Source organism: Octodon degus, unplaced genomic scaffold, assembly GCF_000260255.1.
Source record: "Octodon degus isolate 3935 unplaced genomic scaffold, OctDeg1.0 scaffold00134, whole genome shotgun sequence".
Taxonomy (NCBI): Eukaryota; Metazoa; Chordata; class Mammalia; order Rodentia; family Octodontidae; genus Octodon; species Octodon degus.
In genome coordinates, this window is record NW_004524710.1 from 3969737 (window position 1) to 3981800 (window position 12064).

Consider the following 12064-nt stretch of genomic DNA (forward strand, 5'->3'; position numbering starts at 1 on the left):
AAGAGGGGTCATAAGGTTCCTAGGTATGCATGGAGGGCCCATGTGCTCAGCACAGCCTGCCTGTAGCTGTAGAAGGAGGTGGTCCCAAAGGCAACTACCCACAGAGCATGACCGCGGGAGAGCAAGCAGCATGGGAGGTTTGGCAGAGAAAATCTGGGCCGGCCTCCTGCAACTCCTTGCTGGGCTCCCATAGGGCAAAAAGGAAGCCTGTGCTTTCTGCACACCCAAGGAGGGCCATGGAAGGGGCTCTGAGAGTCCTGAGCTGGCTGAGAGGAGGGGAGAGGGGAGGACAGCAGGCCCTGTGGCAGAGCCACAAGGCAAGTCAGCCTGGGTGTAGGTAAGATGATGCTGTGTAGTGGATGATGCCCATCCTGCTCCAGAGCACACTGGCCTTGCCAAGAGAATGGACCCAGGGATGGTGCCTTTCCACTCATGCCGTGCGTAATGCTGTGTGGTGATACCATGCCTCTTAGAGCTGGGATTACTGCTGCGAGGGAAGGAAGGAGAGAAGCTCAGAGGAGATGCAGAGATTGTCTCAGCACTGAACCCAAAGAGATAACTTAGACGTGAGGGAGTTATATTTATAATTGGCAAGATTTGCGTTTATACTATACCCAAGAAAGAAGTGAGTCTAAGAACTAAGCGAAGTTTAATTGTAGGAAAATAAAGACATTTGGGAGCGCTAGACTCTTAACTGTTAAACTGAATGAAGTGCTCAGGAAAAGGAGGGGGCACTGCATGTCAGAGCATGGAAAGGTGCACAGGAGCCCAGAGGGGCAGTGTCCAAATTTCAGATTACATAATTGCCCAGTCTCATCACAGAGGGTGACAAGAGTTGAAAAAGAACATAGTATTTGACAGCAGGTTTGCAAAGTCCCAGAAAAAGGAGTAGAATCTTCCTAAGCCTGGCTGTGTCTGCCCTCCCCAAGCCCCTGTGGCTCACTCACCTCCAAGGCCTCCAGCTTTCAAACAAGCTTTCGTGCCTCAGGGCGGGGCGGGGGCAGAAGGCGGGCCTCGAACTCACTTCTTTGCACCGCTTTGATTGCTCACAAGGGAAGGTGTCCCACAGAGTCGTGGGACACAGAGCTCACACGGAGAAGCCCGGGATTAGTGAATTACTTAATGCGTACCTCTGCATCTGCTCCTGGTTCGTTGAGCGCTCGTTGCATCCTCCTCCATAGCAATCACCATGCTGTACTGCAATTATTTGTCCAGCTTTTTGCTTCCTCTGATGAACTCAAGAGCAGATATTGTGTCTTCTTCTTTTTCAAGCTCCGAATGTGTGTAAATAGATAGCATGTGAAGAGAGTGTTGGAGTGGCTACTCCCTGTTCCCGAGAGGGCCGCTGGCCCCCAGAGAAATGAAGGGCCACCGAGCTTCTGTCCACTGCGTGGTGCTGCTTGTCCCTAGCACCACCCCATGAGCCTGTTTAAAACACTAGCGCACCATTAAGGGGATACTTAGAGTATTTTCATGTTCTTGTGGCCTGTGTATTTCTCCGAAGGAAGCCCCGTAGTTTGGGTTGGTGACTGACACTGAACCTCACGTAGGAAATCCGCACTGGCCTGAGGTGGATGGGAATGAATGATCAGGCGGAGTAAGTGACTGTCCTGCTCAGAGAGAAAATGCTGCAGCCCCAGGAAAAGCCTGGGGAGCTCGCTCAATGCACAGGGAAGCCCGTATCAAATATAGAACCACGAAAGCAAGCAGCGGCGGTGAAACAGGTACACAGAAAGGCAAAACCCAAACCTCACCAGAAAGTACGACACTTTTTGCAGTAATCATAGCACAAATTTATTTCTATCATTTAAGAACAGTCTCTACTAAGGAGAAATTAGTTGTGGAAAAGGATGATAAAGAAACTGAAGGGCTGCCAATAGAATGGTCTATTGCTGCTGTCACCAATGACACCAAATTTAGTGTTTTCTAAGAAGGACAGCTTGTTACTTCACAGTTTGGGAACTCAGCAGTCCTGAAATCAAAGTGTCAGCAGTTTGACCTCTTCAGAAGTCTCCAGGGGGAATGCAACTCCTTGTCTTTTACAGCTTCTAGAGGCTGCCAGAGTGCCTTGGCTTGGGGCTCCTTCTTGCATCACTCCAAGCTCTGCATCTTTACATCTTCTTCTCTGGCTCCTGCCTCCGGCTTCCTTGTTAGAAAGATCCTTGTGATGACAGTGGGACCATCAGAATAATCTAGAGTACTCTCCCCACCTCAACATTAACCAGTCGCAACACCAAGTGCCTGTTGCCATGAATGGCAGCAGATTTGCTGTTCCCAGGTATTAGGATGTGGACGTCTTTATGGAGCATTACTCAGGCCAGTCCTAGGTGATAAAATCAAGGTCTGGCTCACTAGAGAAATGGGCAGACACAGCATCTTCCTCCTCCCTCTCCCTTTGACCCACCTTGTTCTACACACTATCAAAGACTGTAAAATGCAACTAGAAAAGAAGGGCGATTGGCAGAGATACATGGACTCTGGGAAATGTGGTCCCTATCAATACAGTGCTATGGGTAGGGCTAGTGACTAGTAGAACCCTACAGAAGTGTACTTGGGAGCAGTCATCTGTCCAGTCTGGCTCTGTCAGAGAATCTGAGATATAAAGAGTAGAGACTGAGATACAGGCTTCCCTAACCCAAGAGAACTTCTTGGGATGACAGCATGACAGTATTGTACACATACCTTGCCACCCATCTGAGAAGATAAAGGGGCTTTTGTTTCTCCCTACTGGTCTCTCTTGGCCTGGACATCTATATTATAGTTCACTGAGATCTTTCCATTTCTGCACCACACCCAAGAGCTATGTCTAAGTTCTATTCTTTGGCACTCTTTAAGCTGACCCTGCAGGTCCACAGTCTCAGAACAAGGTTAACGAAAATCAAACCTCAGCTGTTGTGGTCTACAGCTTTGTTTCTCATGCATACGTAGTTAAGAGAAACTCAAGCTTAGAACAGCAGGGTCCTGGATTAATAGCAAACCAGTCCCCTCCCCTTGCCTGTAGTTTTGCTTTCTGGAGTTTGTTACCCATAGCTAACCACGGTTGAAAATTGTTACATAGAAAATTCCAGAAATAACTCATAAGGTTGACATTGCATGCTGTTCTGAGGATGGTGATGGAATCTCCATCCCACTCCAATCCCCCAGGGACATGAATCATCCCTTTGTTCATTGTCTCCAGGCTGTCACACTTACCTGACAGTCACTTCATAGACGTCATGGTTATCAAACCATCTGTCAAGATTCCACAGAACTAATGCTCACACATCCTTTATTTTATCCTTATTTGCGTCACAAGAGAGGTGATGCTAAGTAGGGACCAAGGCATAACACATGGGAGGACAGATTCACTCTGATATCATGTAATACTCATGCAATGTACATGAGAAATGTGTACTGTATAGGTGTTGGGACTATCTAGGGTTTCAGGCACCCAGTAGGGATGTTGGAGTATATCCCCTGGGGATAAGGGAGGACTGCTATATGCTGATATACTTAGCAAAAATAAATGAAAAGGCTCTTTTCAATCACGGGACAAATATGTAGTGAAAGATAACAATGTATGGTCAGAAATCAGAAGCCATAAATGAAGAAGAACAAAACTATCAGACAATTGAAATATATGGACAAAGATCTAACCACTGGGATTATTATATGCAAAATATACAACCATGCTTATTATTTATAAAAATAAAAGAGTTAAGAGTTTTAACAGAGACTTAGAGATTCTGTGTTAAAATTTAACCTGGCAGAATTGAAAAAGAACCAAGTTGGAATTCTATCATTAAAAATGCAGCAAACCAGGCTGTGGGCCTAGTTTATTGGCAGAGTACATGCTTGAGGCTCTGGGTTTAATCATTAATACCTTGGGCCGGCAAGATAGCTCAGTGGACTTAGGCAAGCACAGGGACTGGGATTCAACCCAAGGCACCACATGCCTTGCCAATCCCACCCCCAGGCGCACTGAGTCAGCCACAGAGGCCGGATGTGGTGGCACATGCCTATAATCCCAGCACTGGGAAAGCTGAAAATAGGAGGATCACTATGAGTCCAAACTGCATAGAAAGACCCTATACTAAATACATTAAAAAAAAGAATCCTGGGGCCGGGGAGATGGCTCAGTAGGATAAGTGCTTGACTGGCAAATGCAAGGATCTGAGTTCAATCCCTGGTTCCGCCAAAAAAAAAAAAAAAAAAAAGAATCCTTAGTACCTAAAAAACTGCAACAAGCAAGCAAACTAATAACCCAGTAAAATGGTTTTATAATAAAATATACATGTGTGAGGAGAGAATTGTCAAGCTGAAAGATGAGAGAGAAGAAACTATTAGAATGTATCAAAGAGAAACAAAAATGGGAAAATTCAAGGAGAAGTTTTGCAAGTGTTAGAAGAAAGCATAGAGAACTGGAAAGTGGTGATATTCAAAGAGATAATGGCATAGCTGGTATCAAGCCTCACACTGGCGTCACTTCATATGCACAGTTCATCAACTATGTTCCCAAGGCATTCTTAGAGCTGGCTGGTCATTTGGCCCCAGACACAGAAGGGCCCTCCAGGGGGCAATGTTGCCTAGTGCCAGGTGCCAGTCTGAGCATCTCAGATCTGTAGAAGCTGAAATGTTCTTCACTTATGAAAGACGAGGACTTAACCAAAATGAGAGTGTCCCAGCCTCCCATGAAGATTGGAAGGGGAAGGAGAGAGAGACAGAAACTGACAGAGACAGAGACAGAGACAGAGACAGAGACAGAGACAGAGACAGGCAGAACCAACAGAAATGGAAATAGGTTCAGTACATAAGGCACACAGATTAAGAGGTATGACCAGGTTAATGGGAAGATTCCAAAGAAAAGGTGGAGCTAGGACACCAAGAAGACTCACTCTGAGCCAGATGTGGTGGCACATGTCTGCGACAGCAGCACTCTGAGAGGCTGGAGCAGGAGGATTCCTCATTCAAACCCAGCAGGAACAGCTGAATGAGATTGTGGTTGAAAAGTTTTAAAAGGCTGAGGATGTAGCTTGGTGCAAAGTCCTTGAGCTCAGGTCCCAGGAAGAAGGGAGGAGGGGGAGGAAAAGCAGGGAAAGAAGAAAAGAAGGAAAGAGAAGAGGAAGAGGAAGAAGCCCCACTCTGGGTAGAGCATAGAGAATTGAGAATTGGCTTGACAGGGGAGTGCGATGACTGGGGCTCCATGAGGAGGCAGGTGTAAGTCACCAAGGGAAAGTGAGGGTCACCTGCATGAGGAGACAGAATGCGGGAAATGGCAGGGGCTGATGCTGGCAAGATTTCCAAGCACAGACACTCTTAGATGTACCTGCTGAGGTACTTAACTGATGTAACTTGGGAAAGAAGTCTAGGACTATGTAACAAAAGTTTAAAGGTGAATTTATTCCTAGACTCAGTAATTCTACTTTTAGGGTTTATCCTAAATAAATAATGAGGAATATGCACCTTACCTCAATATTAGTTATACAATAAATATATTGAGAAAGCCTAAAATGTCCAATATTTGAAAACTACTATATATATAATTTATGAGTATTAAAATTATATTGGGGCCTGGTAGATAGCTCAGTAGAATAGGCGCTTGCCTGGCAAACGCAAGATCCTGAGTTCAATCCCTGGTACTGCAAAAAAAAAACCCCAAAATAAATAAATAAACAAAATTATATCATGAGAGACATATTTTTTTTTCTTTATCCTTTTATCTTTTAATCAATATGGATTTCATCTAGAGTTAGAAAACATCAAAAAAGTGTTTATGAAAATGTTAGAGTTTATGAAAACGCAAAAATTCACACAAAAAACTCAAGAAATGAGTTCTCAAAATAAACATCGTGCAAGGCATGGGCTTCTGCTCCTGCGTGATAAGAGTTAACGCAACCCAGCCTGTGCCCCTGTTCCACCCGGAGAGGCACAGGTTGACTTCTGTCCGAAATCCATTAGAAGTGACTCGCTTCTCCACACTGCAGACTGGTGGGAAGTCTTAGGCCTCATCCTGGGGCTCCCCCTTAAGAGCTGTGGGCCCTCCTGATTATCTAAGGCGTTCACATAAGGCAACCCCAAAAGGTGAAGCGACAGGCTTTTATCCTCAGCCACAGAAGCGTCTGGTTTCCTTCCGCTGCTGCCACCTTCGTCTTGACCGCTCCTCACTGCGCGAGGCCCTTCGCCAGCCCGAGTCGTCCATCTGTCCTGTGATGACTTACAATCGTGCTCCTCAGCAGAGGCCTTCCGAGGGAAGCAGCATCAGGAGCAAGCCCATTCTTCCACGTGAAGCTCGCTTCTCCTTGGGGCCAGGGGTGCGGCTCCTGGTATCTAGAGCCGCCTGTCACCCACAGCGACCCCTCTCCTACCGCATCAGGGGTGTTCTGCTCAAGCAGCTTCCACTGCACTCCCATCCATCATTCACGACACCAGTCTCCGTTCTCGGGCCTGGAAGTCAAGCCAAGGAAGGAGGGGCTGTGCTTCTTCATCTGCCGTCGCACACGTCTACGCCTTTCTCCTGTAGTTGGAGGTGCATCGCTTTGTTTTCCTCACAGTAGGTCTATGTTGTCTATCTTGAAGTGTCAAATTTTAAAGATACATAGAAATCCTGTCTTCAATATGTGGGGTAGGGTAAAAAGATAGTTTCCAGTATTTCCTGATGAGTTACAAAAATAAAAAAAAAATTTTAAAAAAGGAAAAGGAAAAAAGAAAAGTGAATATCTGACCTATAATGGTAACAAGAATTTAAGAGAAAGAATCTCAAACAATCAGGAAAAAAAAATTCTCCTAAATAACTCTTTTACACATTATTAAACTTTCATACTCAAAATTAATGGAAATGTTGTCAAGCCTATGGTCAGAAGCAAGAAAGTAAGGTTAAAATTTTTCATTTTTTTAAGCAAGGCAAGGAAAAATAAAATCAACTAGAGAACGAATGTAAGCAACCTAAGAGAGGATAAGGTTAATGAATTAAAAGACAGAAAGCATAAACTAGTTCAAGACCTATTTTTTTGATGGTAAAAAGAAATAGCATGAAAAAAAGGAATAGCATGAACTTCAGGTCTAATAAAAATCTCTTAAAAAAGAAAATAAATGAAAAGCATTAAAAGGGGACATAAGAATGGATACATGTGAAATCACCCATGGGAAAAAGGAAAATGTAAGTCATGAGGAGCTATCTAATAAGTTGAATTTGAAATATACTTTTACAGAAGAAAACCTTTTCAGAAGAATGTTGGAGTTCTTATGGGCAAGGAGGGCTTTTGCTCACCTATGTGACTCTGGAGGGTGCAGACATGAGTAACTGGGAGTCAGAGAAGGAAAGTGGAAAGACACTGGATGGTTCCCGCTGGGGACATTATGATTTGGAAAATCATACAAGTATCCAAAGGGGGGAAATGTGTCTTGACCTCTACCTCACACCATCAACAAAATGGTGAATTTTACTCACAATTCTAGATGAATCGCAGATCCAGATGTAAATATTTAATCCTAAAATAACAAACTTTGAGACTATAACATAGAATGTCTTTGTTACTTTAGAGTAGGAAACAATTGCATGAACAAAATACAAAGGCACTCACTAAAAGAGAAAAGCAACAAAAATCTGTACTATGTTGAAGAAAGAAATTCTGCTCATCAAAAGACATTTAAAAAACACAAAATAGAATTTGAAACATATTCATCAAGCACTTGTGTCCACATTTATAAAGAATCATAAAAATCAATACAAAAAACCCAAAAATCATCAAATTTAAAAATGAGTGAAGGATTTTAACAAACATTTTATAAAAAAGAATATTCAAATGCTCAATATACATATGAGAAAGCACTTGTTTCCTAGGTCATCAAAGAAATGTACTTTAAAACTACCATGAAACACCACTATATACCAATAAAAATGACAAAAATGAAAATAGAAATACCAAAGATGTAGCATCAATCTTAACTCCAGAAATTATTGTTTGATGTACATAAACTGGAAACCATTTTGGAAAACTGTTTGCCAATATCCACGGCACACTAATTCTACTCCTGAGTGTACACTCAACAAAAATGGAGGGATATGTTCATAAAGGAAGTGTACTAGTGTTTTGATAACTGTATTGTTCTTAAGAATAAAGCTAAAGCATTGTGTAATGTTTTAGTTAATCAAGAATTAAAAAAAGAGGACTGGCCTGATAGCTCAGCGGACTAAAGTGCCTGCTTAGGTAGAGCACAGTGGCCAGGGTTTGATCCCTGATGTGCTGTACTGGCCCTGCCCGTGGAGCGTGCTGAGATGACGAATGAGAGTGGGTGTGGTGGCACATGCCTATAACCCCAGCACTTGGGAGGCTGAAAACAGGAGAATCACTACAAGTCTGATCTACATAGTGAGACTCTGTAAACCCTGTAGACCCTGTCCTAAATATAGGGAAAAAAAGAAAGAAAGAAAGAAAGAAAGAAAGAAAGAAAGAAAGAAAGAAAGAAAGAAAGAAAGAAAGAAAGAGGCATTAACATAATAGAATATTGTAAGGCAATGAAAACGAGTGATCAAGTCTAGAATGATATGCTTTTTGAATTAATCACATGTTGAGAAGAACCTCAGAAAATCATACCTACCGAGTGATTCTATGTATATAGAGTACAAATACAGCTCCCATCTAAGCCCCTGGAAGTCAGAGTGGTGGTGCCCTATGAGAGACAGCCAATGGGGAGGTGGGAATATGAGGGAGATGCTGGGATGTCAGGACCTTCTGTCTCTTGGCCTTTGCTCTGCTTACATGCAGGCGTTGAGCTTGTTAAATCCTAAGCTGCACATGTATCGTATGTTCACTTTCGAGTATGCTGATTATATTTCAGTACATTTTTAAAAGAAAAAAATATGAGTCACCTTTTTTGTAGCTATAACTCTATGGCAGAACTATGACCATGTCTTCTATGCGAGGGAATAAACTGAGGCTCACAGAAATTAATTTGTTCAGCCAGGCAGGATGGTGCATGCTTGTGATCCCAGCACTCAGGAGGCTGAGGCAGGAAGATTGCCATGAGTTTAAGGCCAGCCAGGGCTACATAAGCAAGTTCTGCATTACATAGCAAGCCTTTATCTCCAAAAAAACAGAAAAATGAATGTGTTCAGAAAGTACACCTAAAATGTACCAATAAACTTAATAAAAACAAAAACAAAACAATAAAAACCAAATGAAATTGGTTTCTCCAAGGTTACACAAAGAATATGTGGTTGAGCTAGAAGTTGAACTGACATCTGGGGAAGCATAAGTCATCCTCTGGCCTCTCTTAAGTCTTCTGTCTTTCTGTTCTTTTTTTTTTTTCCTAAGTCTTAAGTTTTATTTAAGTAACCTCCAGTGAGAACAGAACAGACCAATTACTCCCACTTCTTCATAATACCAATGAGCCAAGCCAGGAAGGGCAGCACACCTGCAGCCAGGTTCCAGCCAGTGTGATGGGTGGGATCTCAAGGCAGGTGGCCCCAGCCCTGGCCTGCTGCTGGAGGAGTATCACGGTGGAACGAGGGTTCTTGATGGTCTCATCCATGGACACGATCAGGCACGTAGCTCAGAGGCTGCTGTCAGGGCATTGATCTGCACCATAGCTGGCTCCCACATGGAAGCTTCGAAGTTGTCAGTAATGTCCTCATTGTTGATGTTCACCCCATACCACATGCCACCTTGGGAGCCTGTAGTTTGTTTAGGATGTTTGTGGCATCAAAGCCAGTATTGTTACATAGCTGGTGTGGGATAATCTCCAAGGCCTTAGCATATGCCCTGATCAGTAGCTGCTATTTCCTGGGATAGTCCTTGAGTAATCCTGAAGGTTCTTAGAGAGCTCCATCTCGGTGGCTCAACCACCAGCCACCACTGACTCATTCTTGATGACCGCCCTGACAGTCATGATGGCATCATGCAGAGACCACCCTGTCTCCTCCACGAACTGCTCAGCTCCACCATGGAGGATGAAGGTACAAGTCTTGGCCTTGGAGCAGCCAGTGAAGAAATTATACCTTTCACTTCCAATCTGGGTCTCTTCGGACAGCTAGCAGCAGCTCAGCACATCTGCTGATAGAGCATTCACTCTGGTCTGGATTGAGCCTTCACAGTCCATCATTGTCCTCTTCAAATCCTCCTCAGGCACATGGCTGGTGCAGAACATGTTCCTATCCGCAAAGTACTGGGTGGCCACCTCCCCAACAAAATAACTGTGGACAAATAACTTTGGACAAAATAACTTTGGCTCCAGAATTACAGATCTTCTCTAACGTGTCGTACAGAATGTTCCACTCAGTATCAATGATTGCCTGATAATCCTCTACCGTGTGGACTCTGATTTCAGTATTGTCTTTCTCAGCTTTTAGCTCAAGTTCAACATTTAATAAGGCAATCGTGGGATTATTGTACTTTTTAGGTTGCATTTCAAATCCAGCATAAAAGAAAATCTCCTTGAATGCAACACCAGCCACCAGCTGAGACTCCTCTAGGGCTCCACCCTGTACCTGTTTGATTCCAACCATCTTACACTGCAGCGAATCATCTAGCATCATCACAGCATCAACCACTATCTTAGCAAAGAAGGCTTTCTGCTGGGAGATCAGCCTGGAGCTCAAAGCCCTCATGGCACACTTCTCCAGCAGCTTCCTCTGCTCCACTTTTTCTTCACGATCACAGCGATCTCTTTGATCTTGTCAATTGCACATTATGTAGCTGTGCGGAAAGCTTGGATGATGATCTGGGGGTGCAAACCTTCCTCCACATAGGGTTTCACCTGCTTCAGAAACTCTGCAGCCAGCAGTGCTACAGAGGTGGTGCCATCCCCAACCTTAGCATCTTGAGATTTGGCGATGTCCATTAAAGTCTTTGCTGCAGGATGGATGACATCAAGAAGTTTCAAAATTTTGGCCCATCATTAGAAACTGCTACTTTGCCTCAGCCATCTACAATAAGCTTGTCCATGCCACAGGGACCTAAGGTAGTTCTTACAGCCTCGGCAATCACCTGGCAGGCACTGATGTTACTCACAAGCTGAGGGATGCCTCTGGAGCTGTCAGTTCTCCTTTTAACAGTATAACTGGTGTGGGCATCATTTTGGCAACTTCTTCAGGGGCTCAATACTCTGTTCTCTGTGTTCCAGCAGCCCAGATCTCTGTCTATTCTGCTTGAAGCAGAATACCTTTTTACTTTACCAGGAACATTTCTATCAATATGCAAGGACTAGCTATATCCCTGCCTCCATGAAATCTTCCTGAGCTTTGGCCTCCTTCGCCATCGCCAGCTACTCCAACAGTGATCCTACAGCGAAACTGCCTGCAAAGGAGCATCAGATACTGTGAATGAGAGAAGTGGCAGAGTGTGCAGTAGAAGGAAGTAGAGACCATGACAAGATGCGGAGGGCAGACCCAGTCTCCAGGGAAGACTGGGCCTTCTGCCCCACCCAACTGGTACAGCTCACAGGTGTGCTGTCAAGAAGCCCGATGTCCAGCTTTGTATATTGTCTTCCACTTAAAAGTCACTTTTTAAAAAGTCAAAAAAGAAAGGCAAATTAAAAAAAAAAAAAAAAACCACAAATCACCCAACATGGTACTTCTGGGGGTCTAGATTTTGTTTGTGGATTCCAAACTTGCAACCTCTGCTTCAATCCTGGCAGTCAGACTAGGTCCAGCATTAACTACTGACCAGAATCTGGGGGGTGGGGCCTGGGGGGTTCTCTTTGCATCTTTCACAAGGTATGATGGGTAAGGTTCCCAGTTCTCCTTCATACCTCTACTCATGCCCCTAAGTGTAGGAGGGAGGGAAAGAGGGAGGGAAGAAACATGGTGGGTCTCCAAGCCCACCACCATCCCTCTATGCCCCTGCTGTGTTCACTCAGAAACTATTCCTCAGGGGTAGGTTGGTTTCTCAGAGGAAAAAAAAAAAGTAAGGGAGCAACTGAAGCAGAATGGAAGCTGCCACACCGGGGCAGTATAACCACGTGTGCTGCAGCTCCCAACCCCGGGCTCCTAGAGTCCCAGCCACAAACCTGAGGAGCAGCCCTCCATGAGTGATGAACAGAACCCACAAAGAGGGCCTGCGGTTTTCAGAGAGCAAAGGATACATCG

The 12064-nt window shown here is 44.2% G+C and overlaps 1 pseudogene; it reads right to left on the reverse strand.

Annotated features, from left to right (window-relative positions):
• Nucleotides 1-9354: 9354 nt before the first annotated feature.
• Nucleotides 9355-11053, reverse strand: LOC101569278 (annotated as a pseudogene).
• Nucleotides 11054-12064: the final 1011 nt, after the last annotated feature.